Genomic DNA, 10083 nt, shown 5'->3' on the forward strand with positions numbered 1-10083 from the left:
CCCCCTCTAACTGGCTGGTAAGAGCTTCAGGGTCACATGTATTAAAAAAAAGAATAAATCCGCAGACATTTTAGCCATCCCTTAATAAGGTCACGAGGTGCCCATGTAGGGCAGGCTTGGAGGACAGACACAACAAACTGAACTTAGTTTTAGTGATTTTTAATGAGCAATGTGAAGGATAGGAAAAGAAGGAGAAGCTTAAGCAGTGAACCAGTACTTGCGGTTCTGTCTGTGGCAGGCAGTGGCTGTAGACAGGGGTTAAGAGATGAGCGATGCAGCGCGCGTGCAGTGTGGGGAGAGCAAAAAGGGTCAACAGCATGAAACAACAAAGTATTCTAGGCAAACAAAGTACAATAGACACGAAAAACACAGAGCTTGGAGCACGCATGAATGATTGTTGGTGCGAGACCTACAGTATATAGAGCGATGTGAAGTGAGCCGGTGTGCTCCAGTCAGTGATTGAGGCTGCAAAACGGAAGCCGTGGAATGGAGTGTGGAAAGAAGTCGCGGTAATCATGGCTTGGCTCGAGTCGTGGGCGTGACCTGGCGTTACAAATACAAAAGGTAAATTTTTTTGTTCTTACTTGGTTTGCTAAATAATGAGATCACATGGTAAATTACATTCTACATAGTAAATTGACTAGGAGTCTGTTGTCAGACAAAGCGCCGGTTGTTAAAAATGCATTTTATTAAAAATAATGCATTTATTTAAAAAAAAAATCCTTTTGTAATCATAAGTTCTTCACTTTGTTAAATGAGTAATTTCAAAAATGCATCCTGGAAAAAAAAACACATGTCAAAATAATGTATATTATGCATAAACTCTTCTGTAAAAGCAGTAAATTAATTAGGTATCTGTCCGTTGCACACAGCAGCTTTACATGAATGATACTTTCTAAAATAAACTGCCTTAAAATGTATCAGTTTACACTTTTATCAGTTTGTCTCTAATGTGCAAGTTAGAGACAACAGGGCCAAGAAAAACCTCCTGACATGACATGTGGAAGAAAAGCTTCAATAGTAGATTGCTGTAAAGTTTTTTAAAGTTGTGTAGTAGGAGAGGCAAGTTGCTCGGTCTGTCCGCTGTGCTTGGGTAAGCTTTTCTGGCGCCAGGAGAGACTCAGTCAAACACACACACACACGTTGTCTGTCAGAAAGGTCTCTGTTTATTAACATAAAAAGATGGGGGTTTTATATTGTGGCGTGGGTGGGGTTTGACAGACCACCATCATGCTTTGCGGGAGGGGTTATGATGTGTTCACCGTGTTGGGGAAAGGTGTTTGGGGTAGTGGCTTCGGCCAGGTTGTGTGTGTGTGTGTTAGATGTCTGTTTTAGTGACTGTGGAATGTGCTGTTGATCAATAAAGTACTCCCAGCCATTTGCATTGGGCAGCCAGGAAGCTCACTTGTCTCTCCAAGTTCCTTCTTAGCGGGAAAAACGCTACATTTGGTGTCAGATGTGGGATGGAGAGTAACAGGTTAGAGCGCACCCTGGAGCAAGCTACAGCTCCGTGCGCCGTCAGCCAGCGAGGCGACCTGCAGCTGCTGGAGGGCGAAGCACTCCGGGCGTTAGAAGACCTCCGGCCGGATGAGCGGAAGGACTGGGCGAAGTTGCGGGAGTCGCTCCACTTCCGGTTCGGCGCGAATGACCGTAACGAGGCCACGTGCGAGGAGCTGGCAACCTGCGTGCGGAGCGCCTCCGAGCCACTAGGGGCGTTCGCCATGGACCTGAGATCTCTCGCACGCCGGGGCTACCCGGAATTCGGGCCCGTCCAGCAGGAAGAGCTAGCACGGCGTTCGTTCCTGCAAGGAATTCGGCCGTCGCAGCTTTGCAAGCACATCCGGTTGGCGGCACCGGCTTCCCTGTTTGAGGCGCTGCGCGAAGCCGAGCGCGCAGAGCCCTTTATGGCAGACCACCACGGCAAAAGAGCCGAGCGTTTTCCCGTGGCTCGGGGCCGCTCGGTAGGTGAACCTAGCCTGAGGAAACTGTACTCCAGCAGCCGTTAAAACTAGCCGAGGAGAAGCCGCCTCCTACAGCCATCTTTGCTTCCCCAACGGCCGGGTTCAACTTCCAGTCAGGACGCGTAGGAAATCGCGCGGGTGTCTACGTGAACTGTGGCCTGGACAACGTTTCGCTACGGGCGCTCGTGGAAACTGGCTCAACGGTTTCGATGCTGCGCTGGGGAGTATTAGATCAAGGCGAGCGCGGTTGTATGCTGCCGGACCCGGCTTTGAGCATTCGCACCGTATCGGGGAGTTATTTGAAGATACGGGCCTGTCGCACAGTGCTAATACAAGTAGGTGCAATCATTCTTTCCCATCCATTCTTTGTGGCAGACATCGAGGATGATTGTATCTTGGGTTTAGACATTTTGGAAAGGTGGGGTGCGGTACTGAATCTTATGGACGGAACTCTGCGCGGTAACTTCGGGTTAGCCAGGTTGCTAGTGCCCAAAGCGCAGCCGGACGTGTTAGAAGCACGCACCAGGGGGGCGAAACTTCCGGTGGACGCGCCATGTAAACATCCGGTAGCCGACCGAGCTAGGATAATGGCCTAGCTAATGCAGCGTAGCAGTGTAGGGTGTAGTGTGTAGTTAGCCAGTCACAGACCGACACCGTGAAGTCCCTTTTGCACAAGTTCGCGGATATTTTCGCGGTAGATGAGCGCGAGTGCACAGATACCAATCTGGTGCAGCACACGATCGATACGGGTAACGCAGCGCCTGTTCGGCTACATCCGAGACGCCTCCCATTAGCTAAACGAGCTATCGCCAAGCAGAAGCTGCGCGAGATGGCCGACTCGGGCGTCATAGAGCCAGCGTCCGGACCGTTGTCTTCACCCGTTGTGCTCGTGCGTAAAAAGGATGAATCGTGGCGGTTTTGTGTGGACTACCGGCTGTTAAACGAGGTGATGCGTAAAGATTCTTATCCGTTACAGCGGATAGATGATGCGCTGGAGCACGTTGCGGGCTCGGCGTGGTTTAGCTCGTTGGATTTGCGTAGCGGGTATTGGCAAGTAGAGCTCGCCCCGGAAGCACGACCAAAAACCGCGTTCTCGATCAGGCAAGGGCTATGGCAATTTCGGCGCATGCCGTTTGGCCTCTGTAACGCTCCAGCGACGTTCGAACGGTTGATGGAGAAAGTGTTAACAGATATTCCTCGCAACCGCTGTGTCGTTTACCTGGACGATTTATTGGTGCACGGCAAGGAGTTTAAGGTCGCGCTAGCTAACTTACGTGAAGTATTTTTGACTATCTGGCGGGTGAATTTGCGGCTCAACCCCAAAAAGTGCCAGCTGTTGCGGCCAGAGACCAGATTATGCCGCGGTTGCTTACCTGGGGCCCGAGGAAAAAGCTCTCCACTCGCAGTTCAACCGACTAGTGTTGCGGGGAGGTTTACTCTATCGTCACTGGGAACGGCCGTGCGGCGCTGGCGAATCTTTTCAGCTGCTGGTGCCGCGGAATCTGCGGTCACGAGTGTTGGGAATGGTACACGGGCATGCGGGTGCGGGACACTTCGGAGTCACTAAAACGCTGCGGCGGTTGCGCGCTCACTTCTACTGGCCGGGCTGCCACACGGATAGTGAACTCTTTGTGCACAGATGCGACGTCTGCACGGCAAAGAAGGGACCTACCCATCGCTCGCGGGCACCCCTGCAAGACTTTCGGGTGGGGGCACCTATGGAGCGTATGGGCGTGGACATTCTAGGGCCGTTTCCTATCTCCGATCGCGGGAACCGGTATGTGCTGGTGGCCATGGATTATTTCACCAAGTGGCCGGAGGCGTTTGCTGTCCCTGACCAGAGCGCTTCCACCACGGCTCGAGTGCTGGTGGATGAGGTGTTTTGCCGATTCGGCGCCCCGGAGTAGTTGCACAGCGATCAGGGGCGTAACTTTGAGGCGGAGGTGTTTGGGGCAGTGTGCGAGCGCCTCGGGGTGAAAAAGACCCGCACCACGCCCCTTCATCCGCAGAGTGACGGCCTCGTGGAACGCTTTAATCGAACGCTTACCACCCAACTCGCCGTGCTTACCAGCGACCGACAAAAGGATTGGGACGAACATTTGCCTCTCGTGCTTTGGGCTTATCGCACAGCAGTGCAGGAGTCCTCACAGCTGACGCCAGCTGCGTTAATGTTCGGTCGCGAGTTGCGCATGCCCGTGGACCTTGTCCACCAGTGGATTTACCCATTTACCCGGGGTTGGATTATTTTTTTTTACTAAAAGACAAACTGTTCTGTGTCCACAAGTTGGCACGTAGACACTTGGCGGACGCCGGTGTTAAGCAGCGCCGCGTGTATGACACTCACAGCCAGGGGCGAGACTTTGCTGCTGGGGAGCAGGTGTGGGTGTATTCCCCCGGAAGGAAAAGGGGGCTCTCGCCTAAGCTCATGTCTCACTGGGTGGGCCCCTGCACGGTCATTGCCCAGCTCTCCGATGTAGTCTACCGGGTGCGGTTGACGGGGCGGTCGCGAGTGGTCGTGCTCCACCGAGACCGTCTCGCTCCCTACCGGCCCAACGCCAGTGAAACATTGAACTTTGTGGAGTCCGCCTCGGGAGGGGGGCTGCACCCCTCCTTCCCCTTGCAGAAGGACTCCGGCGTTCACAACGCCAGCGCCGGCCACCGTCACGCCTCCAAGACTGAGTTCGCCATGGTGACCGGGGACGGTCACAGCTCGGGTGGGGGCAGTGTGGCGTGGGTGGGGTTTGACAGACCACCATCATGCTTTGCGGGAGGGGTTATGTTGTGTTCACCGTGTTGGGGAAAGGTGTTTGGGGTAGTGGCTTCGGCCAGGTTGTGTGTGTGTGTGTGTTAGATGTCTGTTTTAGTGACTGTGGAATGTGCTGTTGCTCAATAAAGTACTCTCAGCCATTTGCATTGGGCAGCCAGGAAGCTCACTCGTCTCTCCAAGTTCCTTCTTAGCGGGAAAAACACTACAATATGTTTGACCAAATGCCTGTGCCATAGACATCTGTTACTACAAAGAACATGAACTATTGTAAATGTCCTGATAAGATCCTGAAGAATCAAAGGAGAGGAAGATAGAGAGGTGTCCGTCCAGAGACAGATCACAAGATGTTGGCTCGAGTTAGGGGAAGAGGGGGAAGAAACAGAGGGAGATGGCGAGAGGGGGAGAGAGGGGGAGAGAGACATACAGGAAGATAGCAACAGGAAAGATTTAACATGTTAATATCAGATCTATGAGGAAGAGAGCAAAAGAATAGGAATAACTCCTTTATATATAAAGTAATTCTAGCAATTGCTTATGTCTGAAGTTCATGTGACTTCTTGAAAGGGAAAGAAATGTCTAAAAGTTTATTCCTACTGTATTTTCTCATGAGGTGTAAAATGTGATTAATTTTAATATGATCTTTCTAGGCTGGCTACGACTTTGTAAACAGAGATTTCGTCACTATTCCAGTGAACGATACCTCTGAGCTGTCTTCATCTAGTAACGTCGATATCCCTGGACGCTGGGCTTTTCAGTTTACAGGTAAATTATTTTATGCATTTTATCTGAGTAAAAAAAAAAAAAAGAAATGTACTGTATACTGTAAATCAGGTTCATCCAGCAGACTTAAATTCTAGTTTCTGTTTGGTCAGAAGGTGTTGATTAATTTTCTGTAACAGCATCTCATACAGTATTGGAGCTGCAAATCACAAATTGATATAAACATGCTGGTTGTAATACTTATCTCCTCATTTATCCAAATGAAATACTCGATTTGGCTGAGAGCCAAGGCAAGATTATTGATTTTATCATTAAATATTTGTAGTTTTTTTGTCTTAATTATTATTTCCATTTTTTTATATTTACAAATGGGTGTAATAAATTAGGTTTTGGGGCAAAAATGAAACTTTGGGTAAATCATGCTCTCTCTGAAAGGCACAAATGTTGATAGTGTCAAGAAAAAAACCAAATGAATAATAAGGAAATATTTTGTTCCATGTGTCAGTTAATCTCTTTCTCTCTCTCTCGTACATTCACAACAGGAGGAATACCACCACCAACAACAACCACACCACCAACAACCACAACAACAGGTAACGTTTCACTGACAGTGAGTTTACGGTTTATACAAATATTGGAACATTACATTCATATATGTGTTCAATAATAAGTTTTACACCTTCAGTTTCACTCAAAGTATTTTGTAACTTTGATATACAGATTTAAACTGTAATGTGTTTTTACTGATTTGTTCTAGTTTCATCATTTTTTCCTGTTGGACCTGGAGCAACAGCTGGTCCCTATAGTGATGGACAATACGCAACAATTCAGTTGGCGCAGCCATTCAATTATGGTGGAAACACATACTATCAACTCTATGTAAGTAGAAAACTAAATTCCCAGTTAGGGCCTATCCTCATTCTTGTGTAAAGAACATTAAATTGAATAATGAAAAAAAAAAGTATATATAAAAAAATTATTGTGGGTTTTATTCAATTCACATTTTGTTTTACATTCACATTCTCTTTAATTTTAAGAGGGGCCTGTGGGTTATTTTCAAACGCATATGTTTTTTAATGGTTGCTTTTATTTATTGCTTTAATTGATCCCTTCCCTCAATCATGTTGTTGTTATGCATAATCAACAGCTTTTTACAGTATATGTATGTTCTCCTACACGATTCACGGTTCTCTTTCAGCTTAATATACCTTTTGTTCTCTGTCTGTATCCATGCTTGTAGATAAATAATTCATGTCTTTTTCCCCTCAGTTGAGTATGGATGGTTACGTGGCTTTCTCCATCCCAAACATTGATGATGAAACACCCGATCCACACCTGGGCAAAGATGTCATCGCACCACTGTGGACTGATCTGGATTCTGACAGTGGAGGAAATTGGACCTACGAGCAGGCCACATATGGGCCTCTTATAAATCAGGCTAACCAAGAAATTAACAGGATGTTCCCATCTCTTTACTTTTCTGCTTCTTGGGTTTTTGTCTCTACTTGGGAAAATGTACCACTTGAATTTTCTAATTCCCAGGTAAGAGTCAATACAAATGATTTAATCCTCAGAATCCGGAGAACGAAATGTTAATTAAGTCTTTCTTCAGGGTGCATCACTTCAACTCGTCTTGTGCTCAGATGGTGGAAACCAGTCTTTCATCCTCATGAACTATGGGACAATTCCTTCTATTCCCCCCTCTAACTGGCTGGTAAGAGCTTCAGGGTCACATGTATTAAAAAAAAGAATAAATCCACAGACATTTTAGCCATCCCTTAATAAGGTCACGAGGTGCCCATGTAGGGCAGGCTTGGAGGACAGACACAACAAACTGAACTTAGTTTTAGGGATTTTTAATGAGCAATGTGAAGGATAGGAAAAGAAGGAGAAGCTTAAGCAGTGAACCAGTACTTGCGGTTCTGTCTGTGGCAGGCAGTGGCTGTAGACAGGGGTTAAGAGATAAGCACTGCAGCGCGCGTGCAGTGTGGGGAGAGCAAAAAGGGTCAACAGCATGAAACAACAAAGTATTTTAGGCAAACAAAGAACACTAGACATGACAAACACAGAGCTTGGAGCACGCATGAATGATTGTTGGTGCGAGACCTACAGTATATAGAACGATGTGAAGTGAGCCGGTGTGCTACAGTCAGTGATTGAGGCCGCAAAGCGGAAGCCGCGGAATGGAGTCTGGAAAGAAGTCGCGGTAATCATGGCTTGGCTCGAGCCGTGGGCGTGACCCGGCGTACCGTTACAAATACAAACATTTTTCATATTATCATAAGTTCTTACTTGATTTGCTAAATAATGAGATCACATGGTAAATTACATTTCTAAAATGCACAAATAAAAAATAAACATAAACATACCATGTGTTAAAACAAATAAAAAACAGTCAATTGATTAGGAGTCTGTTGTCAGACAAAGCGACGGTTGTGGAAAATGCATTTTTTTAAAAATAATGCTTTTATTAAAAATCCTTTGTGACCATTAGTTCTTTATTTTGTTGACTAAATAATTTTTAAAATGCAACCCTGAAAAACCCACATGTAAAAACAGTAAATGAGTTAGGTATCTGCCTGTTGCACACAGCAGCTTCACTGGAATGAAACTTTCTAAAATAAATTGTCTTAAAATATATCACTTTACAATTTTATCAGTTTATTTCTAATGTGCAAGGTAGAGACAACAGGGCCAAAAAAAATAAAATCCTCCTGAGATGACATAAGAAAAAAAACTTTAAATAGTGGATTGCTTATGTCTGAAGTTTATGTGACTTTTTGAAAGGGGCAAAAATGTCTAAAAGTTTATTCCTACTGTATTTTCTCATAAGTTGTGAAATGTGATTTATTTCAATATGATCTTTCTAGGCTGGCTACGACTTTCTGAACAGAGATTTCGTCACTATTCCAGTGAACGATACCTCTGAGCTGTCTTCATCTAGTAACGTCGATATCCCTGGACGTTGGGCTTTTCAGTTTACAGGTCAATTATTTTATTCATTTCATCTGAGTTAAAAAAAATTAAATGTACTGTATACTGTAAATCAGGTTTATCCAGCAGACTTGAATTCTAGTTTCTCTTTGGTCAGAAGGTGTTGATTAATTTTCTGTAACAGCATCTCATACAGTATTGGAGCTGCAAATCACAGGTTGATATAAACATGCTGGTTGTAATACTTATCTCCTCATTTATCCAAATGAAATACTCGATTTGGCTGAGAGCCAGGGCAAGACTATTGATTTTGTCATTAAATGTTTGTAGTTTTTCTGTCTTAATTACTATTTTCATTTTTTATATTTACAAATGGGTGTAATAAATTAGGTTTTGGGGCAAAAATCTAATTTTGGGCAAATCATGCTCTCTCTGAAAGGCACAAATGTTGAAAGTGTTGAGAAAAAAAATCCATGTGTCAGTTAATATCTCTCTCTCTCTCTCTCTCTCTCTCTCTGGTACATTCACAACAACAACAGGAGGAATATCACCAACAACAACAACCACACCACCACCAACAACAGCCATATCACCAACAACCACAACAACAGGTAACATTTCACTGACAGTGAGTTTACGGTTTATATAAATATTGGAACTGCGTCTAAGGAAATTGCTACATAAATAATGAAACACTAGCAGCTAATTTGTTAATTTATTAAATTAAAGCTAACGTTTTTGGCGAACGATTTACACCTTCAGTTTCACTCAAAGTATTCTGTGACTTTGATATTCAGATTTAAACTGTAATGTGTTTTTTATTGATTTGTTTCAGTTTCATCATTTTTTTCTGTTGGACCTGGAGCAACAGCTGGTCCCTACAGTGATGGACAATACGCAACAATTCAGTTGGCGCAGCCATTCAATTATGGTGGAAACACATACTATCAACTCTATGTAAGTAGAAAACTAAAACCCCAGTTAGGTGAAATCCTCATTCTCTAGAAACTGAATTAAATTATTTACAAAAGAGAATCACAAAGTTTACACTGAAATTATAAACCCGTGTTTTTTTTTACTTTTTTCACTTTATTCTTTTGTAGTGTCTTTTTTTTTTTTTTCAGATACATTTGTTTTTTATTTATTCATTTAATTTATTGATTTTTATGCATTTTCCCATCTCAGTTATTTGTCATGTTACTGATATGCTTAATCAACATCTTTTAATATAAATGTGGTCCCACACGATTCACTGATGTTGTCTTTCAGCTTAAGATAGATGATTATCTGGCTCTCGTTCTCCATCTGTATCCATGCTTGTAGATAAATAATTCATGTCTTTTTCCCCTCAGCTGAGTATGGATGGTTACGTGGCTTTCTCCGTCCCAACCATTGATGATGAAAGACCCAATCTACACCTGGGCAAAGATGTCATCGCACCACTGTGGACTGATCTGGACTCTGACAGTGGAGGAAGATGGACCTACGAGCAGGCCACATATGGGCCTCTTATAAATCAAGCCAACCAAGAAATTAACAGGATGTTTCCATATCTTTACTTCTCTGCTTCTTGGGTTTTTGTCTCCACCTGGCAAAATGTACCACTTGAATTTTCTGGTTCCCAGGTAAAAGTCAACACAAATGATTCAGTCCTTAGAATCCTGAGAACAAAATGGTAATTAAGTCTTTCTTCAGGCATCA

Source organism: Clarias gariepinus, chromosome 14 (assembly GCF_024256425.1).
Source record: "Clarias gariepinus isolate MV-2021 ecotype Netherlands chromosome 14, CGAR_prim_01v2, whole genome shotgun sequence".
NCBI lineage: Eukaryota > Metazoa > Chordata > Actinopteri > Siluriformes > Clariidae > Clarias > Clarias gariepinus.